Source organism: Carettochelys insculpta, chromosome 1 (assembly GCF_033958435.1).
Source record: "Carettochelys insculpta isolate YL-2023 chromosome 1, ASM3395843v1, whole genome shotgun sequence".
In the NCBI taxonomy this organism is placed as follows: Eukaryota; Metazoa; Chordata; order Testudines; family Carettochelyidae; genus Carettochelys; species Carettochelys insculpta.
In genome coordinates, this window is record NC_134137.1 from 269,441,749 (window position 1) to 269,457,530 (window position 15,782).

At 44.2% G+C, this 15,782-nt stretch overlaps 1 long non-coding RNA gene across 2 annotated transcripts in view; it reads right to left on the minus strand.

Moving 5' to 3' along the window:
• Nucleotides 1-15,782, minus strand: part of LOC142019806 (uncharacterized) — a 33,945-nt gene that overhangs the window by 5,615 nt on the left and 12,548 nt on the right. For both annotated transcript variants that reach the window (XR_012647200.1, XR_012647199.1), the window contains exons 3-4: nt 5,829-6,071; nt 363-434 (exon numbers count right to left, since the gene is read on the minus strand). This is a non-coding gene — a long non-coding RNA (uncharacterized LOC142019806). The remainder of the gene's footprint in view (nt 1-362; nt 435-5,828; nt 6,072-15,782) is intronic.

Consider the following 15,782-nt stretch of genomic DNA (forward strand, 5'->3'; position numbering starts at 1 on the left):
ACATCCTACGTGGATGTTAGATGTCGATGTAGGGTGCTAGTCCCATCTTTTGATAGGAATAGCGATTTCGACGTCTTGCCGTCTAACTTCTATTTCAATTTCGAAATAGCGTGTGCTGTGTGTAGACGGGGCGCGCACTATTTCGAAGTTGGGCTTGCTCCTTCAACGTTGCATTCTAGTGTAGACACACCTACTGTGTGTATGTGGGCTTTCTTCTAGACTTCTAAACATTTAAAGTCTCAACTGATATTACAGAACGTTTCTTCTAATTCATACTGTAGTATCAAAAAGAGCACTCGTGCCAAGCTCTGGCCACCTTTGGTGAATATTTAAAAAATAATAAACCAAACTCCAGCACTTACCTGTAAACATCCACTACCCTCCCCTCTATCACCTTGCAAGGGAGCAAAAAGAGATGGTTCTTGCAGCATGCCCTGAAAAATAAAGTGCAGGCTATGAATTGAGGCTGCAGAGCCATAAATTTCCAAGGCATGTGTTTCCGCCAGGAATCACCTCCTCATGGTCCCGTCTCTCATATCCCAAAGTGGCTTTATCTATCTGGAATATTTACGTAGCTGCCTTTGTTGTAGTATCAAGGCACCTCATAATGTTTAATACATTTATCCTCACAGTGTCCCTGTTTGGTAGGAAAGTGTGACGATTTTACAGGAGGACAAGAAGTCTTGTGGCACCTTATAGACTAACACATATTTTGGAGCATAAGCTTTCGTGGGCAAAGAAGTCTTGAGTGCCACAAGACTTCTTGTTCTTGAAGCTACAGACTAACATGGCTACCTCTCTGGTTTTACAGGAGAACTGCTCAGGGCAATTCTAAGGGTCTTCCTTTCTCTTTCTCTGCAGTGCAGTGAAGACCTGTAGCTTTGCCACAGTGGGCCCAGGTCAGCTGACTTGGACTTGCAGGGCTAAAAATGCAGTGTAGCTGTTTGGGCTCAGGCTGGAGCCTGGGCTGTGGAATCCTGTGAGAGGATGGGTCTCAAAAAGCAGGTTCTGGACTGAACCTGAATGGTTACTTTGTACTTTTTAGCTCTGTTGTCCTCCAGGAGGCACAGTCAGCTGCTGTGACTGGCTGCTGCAAGTTTTTATTACTCAGTGCGCTTCTCCCTTGTATAACCTTTCTTAGACTTCGGAGCTACAGCTGTTTTCTACTGAAATTACCTTACTTTGATATTCTGCTGACAGACAGTCTGATTGCTCCTGAAATAATGTTACAGCTGTGCTCCAGTTCTTGTTAGTGACACACACTGTTCTGTGACCTTTAAATAAGTAGCTGAGGGCCAAATGTCTGCTTTAATCTGTGTCCTGAGCAGGGTTATCAAGGTATCTTGGGCAATTTATCTCAAAGTTAGACGGTCAATGTCACAGTTTATTTCAAGTGAGGAATGATAGTGAAAGGAAGTGTGACTGGAGATATAGCAAAACATTACGAAGTATAAATAAATGTTTTTCTAGATCTAAAAATGCAGCCTGGATCTTTAAAATGCCATTATACTTTTGGACCATGACAGTAACAGCAATCTTGAATTCAGGCAGAATATTTTTAAGGGTAGCAATGCTCTGAAATATGGTTCATGGACTCTTTAAAGCTTACTGGGTGATATTGTAATAAGAGTCACAGCGTGACTGTTCACTTTAAAAGGAAGCAGGATACAGTATAACTCCAGTAGTTTGTTTACCTGCTGCTCAGTATGGTTTATGGAAAGGCATCTGGGCCTTTTAAGAAGTGTGCAAATGCCTGCAGAAACTGCAGCTAGTAAGAAGACTTCTGAGTCATCTGGGGAAAAACGTTAGCTGGGAGGGCTCATGGAGGAGGCCTAGCTTGTAGGTAAGACGTACTGGAAGATAGGTGGTCAGGAAGGAGAATCTGGGCACAGGCTGAATGAAATGAATTTTAAAGAAAGGAGAGACTCTCAGAGGAGGAACGGATCCCAACTGAAACCAGAATGAAGACTTCATATGTTTGGGTTTTTTTTGGAAAGACTTAAATTGGATGCCAGAAGGGGGAATATTTTGAATATCTGGTTTACGTGGACTTTAAGGGGGACTGAGAGGAGAAACTGAGGCAAAGGGCTGCCAAGCCATATTTGGCCAGAAGGAGGCACAAAAGAGCAAGTATCCCCTTTGACAGAGAGACACTGAGGATTTCTTTGAGCAAAATAACTGGCCTTGCATAGCCTTCCCTTATGGGATCCAATGTTATCTTTCTTTTCAAATCTTGTGTATCAAGCCATCCCTTCTTATAGTCTAATATATGCAAGTTTGTTTTGGAAACATGAGGAAGAACTTAAAATATATACTATTGTGAATGTAGCCATTACTAGCACCACCTATTATTGGAAATGGACAAGTTGATTACTGATAACTTGCATGTTACTATGTCGGTAATATTAAGGGGAAAAGAACAAACAGAACTCTTTTTGCACCCAAGGCATATACGCTGCATTAATGATAAATATTAAGTTTAAAATAATTCACCCTAGCATAGTCTAATTTACCAGTTTGAGAGCAGAATTGGCTAGCTAGAGATCTGTGATTTGTCCCTATTTCTAGCAATGAGTTGCTGTTTATTCTTAGCCTCATTGTATTTTAGTTTCCCCATCTATAAAACAGAATAATGTTTATCTATGAGGTTCAGATGCTACCTGCACTGATGCAATGTATAACACATCAAAGCAGAGGTGAGCTCCTGCCTGTGCAAGTAGCAGCTCTGCCTGTCTAAAGCAGGGCCTGCACTTGTGCAGCTGTCAGTGGCTAGCCACTGTTAGGTGTGATGGGAGCAAATCTACAATGTACAAGGGAATATATACTTCAAAACCTGAATTCACAGTGACTCTTTTCATGCAAGATTTGATGACACCAAATAGCACCTTAAACAAGCTATATGGAGCTCTGCATTCACTGATTTGCTTTAGATGAATAGTCTCTGCCTATATCTACACTGAGATAAATTCAATTTTATTAAATTCAGTTTTGTAACACTGAACTTTATAAATTTGAATTTGAGTATCCTCACTTCCACCAAGTCAAGTTAGTGCTGCCACACTAAATCACCAAACTGACTGTTGCAGCAGTGTATTGTGGGAACCTATCCCACAGCTCCTTCAGTCCTGTAGTATGCTGGGGTTTTTCACTGGTGCAGTATGGGAAAAAGTGCCCCGCAAGGGGTTGTGGGTATGTGATATCATCTTCCCATATTACATTGCTCTCATTCCCCTCCTGTGGAAAGCAAACGGCCACTTTTACAGAAGGAAAAGTACGGAATCCCAGGCAAAAGAAAATCAAGTAGGCTGGCTTCAGAAGGTGACTGAACCATGTAAACTGGTTGCTCAGCTGCTTTTCCCCCCATTGAATGAACACCTTTGCATTAATTCCTTTAGGTACAACTTTTGCCTGATCAGCCAACTAGTGTGCCAGGTACAGGAGTGTCATGCCCACATGGCCGAATGACACTGTGCCCTGGGATCACCCAGGTGAGTGTGTCATGTCAACTAGTCCCTCCGCTGCTTTATTCGCCTTGAAACTACAGTATGGTATGGCCTGTCTTAAGGAAGCCATTTGATAAGGAATTTGCCAAAAAAAAGATTGGAGAGACAGCATCAACAAAAATCACCAAATTAACTGAAATCTCTTGCTTTTTATCACTGAATTATCAAATATTTTACAACAAGCAGATGAACATCATCTCTGAAAATATTGTAGTAACAGATTACAGTTTACGATAGCCTTCTTCCGTCATTTGTTAATGCTTTAGAGGAAAAGTAAGGGTGCTCATTTAAACACACCCTGGTTTCCTGAGAGTTATTGGTTGAAAGAAAGCTATAGACTAACTGTTAATCCAGCTTAAAAATCATATGCCGTAGATTCACTGGTTGAACTGCAAATAATAGTGCAAACAGCTGAATTAATTGAAAATAAAAAGTGCTTTCTTAAAAGGGAGCCAACTTTCCAAAGCTTGCTTTGGTACGGTGGTTCATTCTATATGGTGGGGATGGAAGCTGAGGGGGACAGGTTCCTTCAGGGGCTTTCTCCAGTGCAGAGGGGGCTAGCCCTGAATATCACTGATGGTGGGAGCCATGCCCGACCCCCACATACATTGATGAGTGGGAGTTGTAGCTGAGGGACCAGTTGACATGATCCCTTCAGGGGCTTTCTGGCAGCACTTCAGTATATGCTACTCCACTGAAAACAGCAAAGATCAAGTTCCCCGGCTCCCTCTGGCAATAGCCAGCCCCTGAAAATCTTTCCAGCCTTTTAATCATTTACCACATAAGCCAGGACACAGTGCTGCCTAAAAGCATGGTCTGCACTGTACCACAGGCATGTGCTTTTATTGGGTTATGGGGCTAGCCATGTGATGTGGTTGAAACGGGGATAGACCTCCACTGCATGGTGCTGTGGGGGATGCGGGGGTTGCCCCGTACAATTTTGAACCACTGAAAAGAAGTTTCTCAGCCTCTCATACAAGCATGGCTCCCACAGCTTAGCCTCCACGTGGTGGGCTGGGGTGGGGTGGGGGATGGCACCAGTGCTGAAAAAAAAAAAACAGCCTCTCCTGCTAGATCCTGTGCAGGGAAGATGCCACCACCCCATGCTGGGGCTATTTTTTCATAGCTAGATGCGATGGCTGCACTGATCATAAAGAAATTAATTCAAAATAGGCCCAGGTGCCTACTTCAATTTCCCAAGCTTCCTGGGGCCAAATTCAAATTTGCAGACCTCCTGCACCTACCTTCCTGTTACCTACTTCCTGCACACCTGGAGAGCAGTGGAGATGGAAGCAGATGGAGACCGAGCAGACAACTGTGGGGTATTGTGGAATACATTGGGGATATCTCTGGAGGCCAATAAAATCCATTTAAACAAATGTTATTTCTACATTAACATTAATCCAACCTTTTAAATTCAAACTTTGTGCTACATCAACTTGCATGGTCCGTATATTAATATCAACCTTAGCACTCCCTAAAATCAATCTATTGTCCTTCACAGTGAAGACAGTGAGATTGTAAAACTGAGCTCACTGCCTTAAAATCAGCTTTATCATGTAGTGTAGACATAGCCTCAGAGAGGTAGCCGTGTTACGTCAGGTGGTTGGGCCAGGCAAACGATGCCCATGTGATCCACAACTCCAGCCTGTGCTGGAGGATGGAGGTGGGCACCTTTGTCCCATGCCGGGAGCTGGCAGTTGGAGACCTGCACATGCCACTCTGAGCCATGGGGCATGTTGCCTACCCCTTCATGCCCTGGCTTATAAAGTTCTTATACTGGGCAGCTGAACCCAAGCCAGGACCTGTTTAATGCCCAACTCAACCGGGCATGGCAGCAGGCTGAGTGTGCCTTCAGCCACCTCAAGGCACGCTTTAGGTGCCTTCTCACCCACCTGGAGATGGGGGACTACAATGTCCCCCAAGTGATGGCAGTGTGCTGTGCCCTACACAACCTTGTGGAGGGGAAGGGGGACACCTTCCATCTGGGGTGGGGCAGACAATAGCCACAGCTATGAACAGCCAGGCACGGCTCTGGTCTACCAAGCCCATGGGGTGGGCTGAGGATCCAAGAGGCCCTAACATACAGCTTCTCCCATAGCCCCCACTGACCCTCCCCAGGGCACCCCCAGTGGGGGCCTTGGGTCTGTAGCCCTACCCAATCCCCACCACGACCCTCCTTTTGCCCTCTCACTCTTCCCCAGCCCCTCCCCAATAAAGAGGAATGCAGGGGTGGTGAACTAAGAACTTTTTTACATGAACATAGAAAAACATATAAAATAAATGTCACCAATAACTATTGGCAGTGTGTAATCCCACACTCACCATTCCCAGTCATCCCACAGCTGCCACTCCAGAAGGTTGGTTAGCCTCCACAGGGTAACAGTGTGGGTTCTCTGGATGTCCTTGTGTGGACAGTAATCACTCTCTGGCCATGGGCCCACCCTCATGGTGGTGAGGTGCCAGCTTGCCCTGGTGCTGGTTCTGGGCTGCCTCACTCTGGTGCCAGTGTGGGGCTGGCTGTTCCTGGTGGAGAGGTGGGGCTGGACAAGCCCTTGGATGGTGCAGCTGTAAGGAAGACGAGGAGGGATGGTGAGTCATTCATGCAACACAGCCCCTAAAGCCTTGACCCCCACTGTGAGCAGCAACCATCACCCCTGGGCCAAGGGATGGGGACTCTGCAGTGCCTCAAGGACTGGGCTGACCATTGCAGATTCTCCCCCCACCCCCGTTTGACTGACTAGCAGCCAAGGGCGGTGTCTGGCCACAGAGGCGTCCCAACATGGGTGGCGGGTGAGCCTGGCCCTCCCCAGGGTGCCTACAAACACGTGTGGCTTGTGGCGCTGTCTGCAGGTGTGGGTGGTGATTGTTGCCTGCAGGCATGCCTGTGTGCTGGGAGCTGCACTCCTCAGTGTGTCTGGATCAGGCTGGTGCCCACATGGCTGGCTCACTTCCAGCTGTCAGGCCCCACATCCCCTGGGGTCTGGGGCTCATCTGGCCTCCTGTGAGGCTGGCAGCAGGCTGGCCCCTGTGCGCAGGGGCAGTCTGCTGGGTCCAGGTGGGACACGCTGCCTTTCCCATGGTTCCACATGCCAGGACTGTAGTGTGAGGACCTGCCTGAGCTGGCCTGGTGAGCTTTGCAGCATGCCCATCTGCGCCCACCCTCCATACATAGGGAAAACAAAAAGCTGTCAAGCAGCACTTTAAAGATTAGCAAAATAATTTATTAGGTGAGCTTTCATGGGACAGACCCACGTCTTCAGACCATAGCCATACCACGGCTCCTTCTCTGTTACTATTCATCCATTGGGGTGTGTGATGTACAGGGTACTTACCAGAGATCCCTCAAACAGGAGGACACCCTGTACATGGCCTGCCTAGAGCAGCCTGAGTCCAGGATGATCACTAGGGTGCTTTCCCTAGCCTCAGATCCCATGTCTGCCTCTGGCTCCAGTTGGGCCCCTCTACCTCCTCTGCCTCCATCTGTTGGGGAGGGGAGTTCCAAGGCCATGTCCACAGGGGCAGGTGGAGGGGAGGTGTCATCACCCCTCAGAAAGTAGTGGAGCTCCATATAAAAGGGCAGGTGGTATGTCCTGCCCCTGACTTCTAGCCAGCATCCTAGGCCTAGGCATACTCCTGCCCGACCTCTTTTATTTTTGCCCACACCTGCTCCATCGTGTGGGCCGGGTCACCCCATGCTGCTAGGGCAGTGGCCAGCTGGGTATATGCAGGGGTGATGCACCTCTTAGCAGAGGGGTCCAGCAGGGTCTCCTCTTCTGCCCACAGGCTGAGGTGGTCCTTGACCTCTGTCCTGGTCTAGGATGGGGCCGAGCGTTTTGTGCCCTGGGGGTCTCCCTTCGGCAGCTCCCTAGAGGGCCCAGGGAATTGTGTGCTAGTTGGCTTGCCATAGCTCAGATGAGTGGGAAGGAGTGGCGGTGGAGCATGGAGCAGACAGCATGCTACTGGGCTGTTTTCCACTCCCACCTTTCTGCCACGGAGTTTCCAGGGCTCCCTGCGGCTTTAAGAATGCTCAAAGGCAGAAAGCATAGAGCTGTGATTGCTGTGGAGAGGGCACCCCCTGGGCCAGCTGGCCGATGCCATGGGGGACTTTTCTGTCAACAGAAGCCCCCAACCCCTGGAGTGTCCACACTGGCTTTCTGTTGACAGATTCTGTTGAGAGGGAGTTCTGCTTCTTATAAGAATGGCAGAACACTGCCGACAGAAGTGCCACATTCTGTTGATTTACTGTCAACAGAACACATTTGTAATGTGGACACTCCACTTGCTTCGTAAACAAAACTCTCTAGTACAGATGTAGCTAGCCTAGGTGCTAGCGATATTCCCTGTCAGTAGCTCATTCTGGAGTCAGTTAGCAAGTGGAGAAAAAAGATAATTTTTAAAAAACATTTTTGATTTACATGCCAAATGTATCTGCAACTTTTAAGTGTAAACACACATAATGTCAGTTAAGACAGTTTTGCCATTTTTTTTAAACACACACCAATGTGGTGGGAACATCACCTTTAGCTCCTGAAATACTATTCCTTTGGGTAATCATTAGACAATTCTTACACAGCTCTTGTTTTGGAACCCTCCCAGCAACATGGCTTATCAGACAACATCTCTGAGGCCTTGTCTTCCCTGTTAAACAGGGTGCTGTTAGTAAAAACCCTTCCAGGCAGCTAACACATGTGAGCTATCCCAATATGAAAACAAAGTGAAAAGAAAGCATTTCTAACATGAAATAAATAAGGGAAGGTCAAACCCAGGAAAGGTAGAAGGCTAACTTTGCCTAGTTTACTTTGTAGTAATACTAAAGACTCATCTTCACTGTGTTTTGACTTCAGATTAGCTTGGGTTTGTTCTGATTTGTTTTAAAGTAGTAAAGAGAAGTCTTAGTCTGTGTTCTCTTAATGGAGAATGCTGAGTGGAAGGGCAGGCACCCTTCCTGTGCAACATCATCTAGACTAGATGCTGAAGGCTGTTTCATGTCCCTAAAACTACTTCCATGAAATGAAATTCCTATGAAACAGCTGTAGACTCAAGGGTCTAATCAAAAACAAGACTTAGTAAAGAGGAGCAAATTAAAATGCATGGTTTATATAACTCATGTAGTTTTTACATTAGGCAAGAATTAGATAGGTACATCTTAGACCAAAGACTTCAGACTGACATTTCAGTGCCAATTAAGCTTGGTGGAGTCATAAAGGGGGAGTCACAAAGATTGCACAGACTGATCTTATTTCCTACACCCTGCATACTTTCTTGCCTCCTTTGATACCATTCTGTGTTGAGGAATACAGGGAAAAAGTAATAAAAAGTGTTAGCCCTGAAAGGATTAATATATGATCATAGAATAAAAAGCCATGCAGCTCAAATGTGGTTAAATGCTAAAACTAAATAGAGACATAACTGTTTGCAAATATTTGAAGCTTATAAACACCAAGGCAGCTGGAGGATTGTTTAGAATTGTCCATGGAGATATAAATAGGACTAATGGATTGCTGGTTCTCCTGGCACTGCTGAAACTTAGTACTCTACCAGTATTAACTGTTTAATGAAACTGAGATGGATAATTTAGGCTGAATGGTGGGGACAACTTTCTAAAGTGGTTATTTAGTAGATTGGATGCGGGGTTAATATCTATTACGGTGTTTTGTTTAAATCTGAAAGTTCTTTACTTCATCTCACTGCTCGTAAAGCCATTTGTAAATATTTGATGTAGTTCAGTGGCTATGCCCCATTGTACTATGTTAGTTGTCTTACAGGTTTTTTCAGTAAATAGGCCTTTTAGCAGTATCAGTGGCAGAATGCACTCAATATGGAAAATCTAAGAAACCTGACACAGCTGCTATGTTTTTTGCAGCAATGTTTTACTGCAATAAAGGTACAAAGTCAACACAGAAGGAACCCAGTGTTTCATTACAACTCTTACCTGGATACAGATTCATAGGGTTGTTCTCAGTCCAGGATTTCAGATGCTGGAGACTGAAGTTAGATTTTATATTCAAGTAACTAAACAAGGAGCCAGCTTGTTTTTAAAATGCTGAGCACCTGGCATCAACCATAGACTTCACTTAGAATAGCTTAATACTTGCATAAGAACTAACATCCAGATTCATGAAAGGACATAGGCACCTAAACCAGAACTTTAAGTGTGACTGTGGTCCACAAAACTGACTTTGGGATGCTGCTTAATTCTGCAAGTGCTCAGACTCACTTACTCCTAAATGTTCATAAGAACATAAGAACGGCCATACTGGGTCAGACCAAAGGTCCATCTAGCCCAGCATCCTGTCTGCCGACAGTAGCCAATGCCTGGTACCCCAGAGGAGGTGAACCGAAGACGATGATCAAGCGATTTGCCATCCATCTCCCGCCTTTGACAAAAGGCTAGTCACCATACCTTACCCCTTGCTAATGGTCATCTATGGACCTAACCTCCAAATATTTATCAAGCTCTTTTTTAAACTCTGTTAGAGTCCTGGCCTTCACAGCGTCCTCTGGTAAGGAGTTCCACAGGTTGACTGTGCGCTGTGTGAAGAAAGACTTTCTTTTATTAGTTTTGAACCTGCTACCCATTAATTTAATTTGGTGTCCTCTAGTTCTTATATTATGGGAAAAAGTAAATAACTTTTCTGTATTCACTTTCTCCACAGCATTCATGATTTTATATACCTCTATCATACTGCCCCTCAGTCTCCTCTTTTCTAGACTGAAAAGTCCCAGTCTCTCTAGCCTCTCCCCATATGGGACCCGTTCCAAACCCTTAATCATTTTAGTTGCCCTTTTCTAACGCCAATATATCTTTTCTGAGGTGAGGAGACCACATCTGCACGCACTACTCAAGATGTGGGCATACCATAGTTTTATAAAGGGGAAGCAAGTTATTCTTTGTCTTATTTTCTATCCCTTTTTTAATAGTTCCTAACATCCTATTTGCTTTACTGACTGCCGCTGCACACTGCGTGGATGTTTTCAGAGAACTATCCACTATAATTCCAAGATCCCTTTCCTGATCTGTTGTAGCTAAATTTGCCCCCATCATATTATATGTATAATTAGGGTTATTTTTCCTAATGTGCATTACCTTACACTTACCCACATTGAATTTCATTTGCCGTTTTGCTGCCCAGTCACTCAGTTTGCTGAGATCTTTTTGAAGTTCTTCACAGTCTACTTTGGGTTTGACTATCCTGAACAGTTTGGTGTCATCTGCAAACTTTGCCACCTCACTGCTTACCCCTTTCTCTAGATCATTGATGGATAAGTTGAACAAGATTGGTCCCAGGACTGACCCTTGGGGAACACCACTAGTTACCCGCTTCCATTGTGAAAATTTACCATTTATTCCTACCCTTTGTTTCCTGTCTTTTAACCAGTTCCCAATCCATGAAAAGATCTTTCCTCCTATCCCATGACCACCTAATTTACATAAGAGCCTTTGGTGAGGGACCGTGTCAAAGGCTTTCTGGAAATCTAAGTATACTATGTCTACTGGATCCCCCGTCCACATGCTTGTTAACCCCTTCAAAGAACTCTAATAGAATAGTCAGACATGACTTCCCTTTACAGAAACCATGTTGACTTTTGCTCAACAAATCATGTTCCTCTACCTGTCTGACAACTTTATTCTTTACTGTTGTTTCTACTAATTTGCCCGGTACTGACGTTAGACTTACTGGTCTATAATTGCTAGGGTCTCCTTTAGAGCCCTTTTTAAATATTGGTGTTATATTAGCTGTCTTCCAATCATTGAGTACCGAAGCTGATTTAAAGGATAGGTTACAAACCACCGTTAATAGTTCCGCAATTTCACATTTGAGTTCTTTCAGAACCCTCAGGTGAATACCATCCGGTCCCGGAGACTTGTGACTGTTTAGCCTATCAATTAGTTCCAAAACCTCCTCTAATGATACTTCAATCTGGGACAGTTCCTCAGATTTGTCACCCATAAAGGACGGCTCAAATTTGGGAATCTCTCTGACATCCTCAGCCGTGAAGACTGAAGCAAAGAAATCATTTAGTTTTTCTGCAGTGGCACTGTCTTCCTTGATCGCTCCTTTTATGTCTCTATCGTCCAGGGGCCCCACTGCTTTTTTAGCAGGCTTCCTGCTTCTAATGTACTTCAAAAACATTTTACTATTGTTTTTTGAATTTATGGCTAACTGTTCCTCAAAATCTTTTTTGGCTTTTCTTATAACATTTTTACATTTAATTTGGCAGTGTTTATGTTCCTTTCTATTTTGATCACTAGGATTTGACTTCCAGTTTTTAAAAGATGCCTTTTTATCTCTCACTGCCTCTTTTACATGGTTGTTAAGCCATGGTGGCTCTTTTTTAGGTCTCTTACTGTGTTTCTTAATTTGGGGTATACATTTAAGTTGGGCCTCTAATATGGTATCTTTGAAAAGTTTCCATGCAGATTGCAGGGATTTTACTCTTGTTACTCTACCTTTTAATTTCTGCTTAACTAACCTCCTCATTTTTGTGTAATTCCCCTTTTTGAAATTAAATACCAGAGTGTTGGACTGTTGTGGTGTTCTTCCCAACACAGGAATATTAAATGTTGTTATGTTATGGTCACTATTTCCAAGTGGTCCTGTAATACTTACCTCTTGGACCAGATCCTGTGTTCCACTCAGTACTAAAGAATTGCCTGTCCCCTTGTGGGTTCCTGTACCAGCTGCTCCAAGAAGCAGTCATTTAAGGCATCAAGAAATTTTCTCTCTGAATCCCTTCCTGAGGTGACATGTACCCAATCAATATGGGGATAACTGAAATCCCCCATTATTAGTGAGTTTTTTTATTTTGATAGCCTCTCTAATCTCCCTTAGTATTTCAGCATCACTATCACTGTCCTGGTCAGGTGGTCGATAATATATCCCTAGTGCTATATTCCCATCAGAGGAAGGAATTGCTATCCATTGTGATTCTATGGAACATTTTGATTCATTTAGGATTTTTATTTCGTTTGATTCTATATTATCTTTCACATACAGCACCACTCCGCCACCCGCTCAACCCATTCTGTCCTTCCGATATATTTTATATCCCGGTATGATAGTGTCCCACTGATTGTCCTTATTCCACCACGTTTCCATGATGCCTATTATGTCAATGTCCTCCTTTGATATGACGTACGCTAATTCACCCGTCTTATTAGACAGACTTCTAGCATTTGTGTAAACGCACTTTAAAAAACTACCACTATTCATATGCCTGCCCTTCCCTGATGTATTGGATTCTTTTACATGTGATTTTTTTCTCATCTGATCTGGCCCATACTCTACCATCTCCCTTCTTCTCTTTCTGACTGAATTCTAGAGAATCTCTATCAATGGAGTCTCGCCTAAGAGAAGTCTCCGTCCGATCCACGTGCTTCTCTGCACCAATCGGCTTTCCTCCCTCTCTTAGTTTAAACACTGCTCTACGACCTTTTTAATGTTTAATGCCAGCAGCCTGGATCCACCTTGGTTTAGGTTGATCCCATCCTTCCTGTATAGGCTCCCCCTACCCCAAAAGTGTCCCCAGTTCCTAATAAATCTAAACCCTTCTTCCCTACACCATCGTCTCATCCATGCATTGAGACTCTGAAGTTCTGCTGCCTACCTGGCCCTGCGTGTGGAACTGGAAGCATTTCTGAGAATGCCACCATAGAGGTCCTGGATTTCAGTCTTCTTCCTAGCAACCTAAATTTGGCCTCCACGACATCTCTCCTACCCTTCCCTATGTCACTGGTACCTACATGTACCACGCCCACTGGCTCCTCCCCACTATTGCATATAATCTAGATGCCTTGAAAGATCCGCAATCTTCGCGCCCGGCAGGCAAGTCACCATACGGTTCTCCCGGTCATCACAAACCCAACTATCTATATTTCTAATGATCATTGTAAAAGTTCCACAGATGTGTAGGCACCAGCCACTTGCAGAGTGCCTCACTCTATGCATCTGCACGCCTATCTCCTAGCCCACCTAAGCTACAGTGTGATCCATGACTTGGAGAAATAGATGTGTTCCTTCAGTTATCCCAGCTGTGGGACCTGAGCTATGAAGTGCACTCAGAGGCTGCCTACTGGCTTGACCCATATTCAAAACCAAGGAGGAGGCAACAACTCCCTTATATGTAATCATCATCAATGACCGTTGGCTCAGTGCCCACTGGTGTCTGATGCCTCTCTCACTATTTCCTTCCATCTTTCCCTGTCCAGTGTGGAGTGTCTTAGTTTCTGTAGACTAGCTCCGCACCAATCTACTATATCATCTATCCATTCTCTGTGGGGTCTGCCTCTCCTATTTGAACCGTCCATTATGCCAAATACTAGGGTTTTGATTTTTCGTTTGTTGTTCCTTCTGCAAATATGCCCAAATAGTTGTAGCTTCCGTTTTATAACCTTCTGCAGCAGGTTCTCTTTCAGCTGTATCTTTCTATATAATTCCTCATTGGTGACCTTCTGCATATAACAACTCCTTTTGAATGCCAATATTCTTCTTTTTGAACCTTTCATTATCACCCATGTCACACATCCGTACAACATGCTGCTGAATACACACATTTTCAAGATGCCCAGCTTCGTTCTTAAGCTAATTGCCTTGCTTTTCCAGATCTTATCCATCGCCTTCACACTCGCTCTTGCTTTCGCTATTCTAGTCGCTATTTCCTTCTTACGGTCTAGATCATACATTATGTTGCTCCCCAGATATGTGAACTTCTCTCCCTTTTCTAGTTCAATACCATCCACACTGATCTTCCTTCCTATTTCCTTATCTCCAAATACCATTGTTTTTGTTTTATCAATGTTCATAATCAGTCCATACCGCTTCCCTTCTTCATGTAACACTCGCACCATTCTCGCTAGCTTCTCCTCATATTTCTCAGTGATAACTAGATCATCCGCAAACCTCAAGTTGGTAATTCTTTTCCCATGCACAGATATCCCTTCTACCTCTTCCTTGATCTTGTCCATCACTCTCTCCAGATGTGTGATGAAGATACTTGGCGATACTGGATCTCCTTGTCTTGCACCTCTACTTGTTTTAAACCAACTTTCTAACTCCCTGCATGTTCTCACCGCTGCCTCCACATTGTCATTGATATCCTTCAACAACCGTATCAGTCTGCTATCTACTCTGTATGACTCCAACACTGCCCAAGTCACTTTCTGATCTATGCTGTTGAATGCCTTTTGAAAATCAACGAAGCAAGTGTATACATTCTTGTTCCTTCATCGAGCTTTTTACACTATCAGTTTTAGTGCCAATATCTGCTGTATGGTACTTCTATCTTTTCTGAACCCCGCTTGCTCGTTTGCTATATGTTCTTCTATCTGTGATCTTAGTCTCTCAGTCAGTATCATCATCAGCAGCTTGCCTAGATGACTCGTTAGGGCAATCATTCTGTAGTTCTTGCACTCCAGTATACTTCCTTTCTTGGGTATTGTCACTAGCACAGATCTTGTCCATTCCTTAGACGCCTTCCCTTCTTTCCATACTATATTACATAGTCGGTGTATTTCCTGAATTATGCTTTCTCCGCCGTATTTGATCATCTCTCCCGTGATCTTATCATTTCCAGGGCTCTTGTTGTTCTTTAGTCGTTTCACTGCTTTTTCTACTTCCTCCTTCGAAATATCGGTCTTGCTCTCAATGCTCAGTGGAGATATCTCTGTCAGTTCTTCAATCAGTCTCTCTGAGACACTCAGGTCCAACTGTGCTGTGTATAGGTCAGTGCAATATCTCGTCCATCGATGTACAATCTTCTCCCTGTTCACGAGCACTTCTTCGTTCTCATCTTTGATCGCCATCTGCTTTGGTTGCCATTTCCCATTAATATTCCTAATAGTCTTATACACCTCCCTGATCTTACATTCACTGTAATACCTCTCTATATCTTCACATTGCTCCTCTAACTATTTCTCCTTATCCCTTCTGGCTGCTTTCCTTACCTCAGTGCATTTCACCCTATATTGTTATTCTGCCATCTCAGAGACATCTCTTATGATCTTCAACACTCTCTTCTCCTGAACCAACTTCAGTGTGTCCTGGGTAATCCACTTCTTATTGATCTTTTCTTCTTCTGGAACAGTCTGCTCAATTGCCTCTTCTATAGTGATGGCTATCCCTGCGACTCTCTTATCTAGGTCTTTCTTTGTGGTGATACTATTAATCTTCTCTTTGAGCACTGCTCTGTATGCATTCTCTGTTTCTTCCTCACATAGGCTCGCCACGTCTCTTCTTTTCTTGAACTCTATCTTACATTTTCTTTTGAGTTTTATCT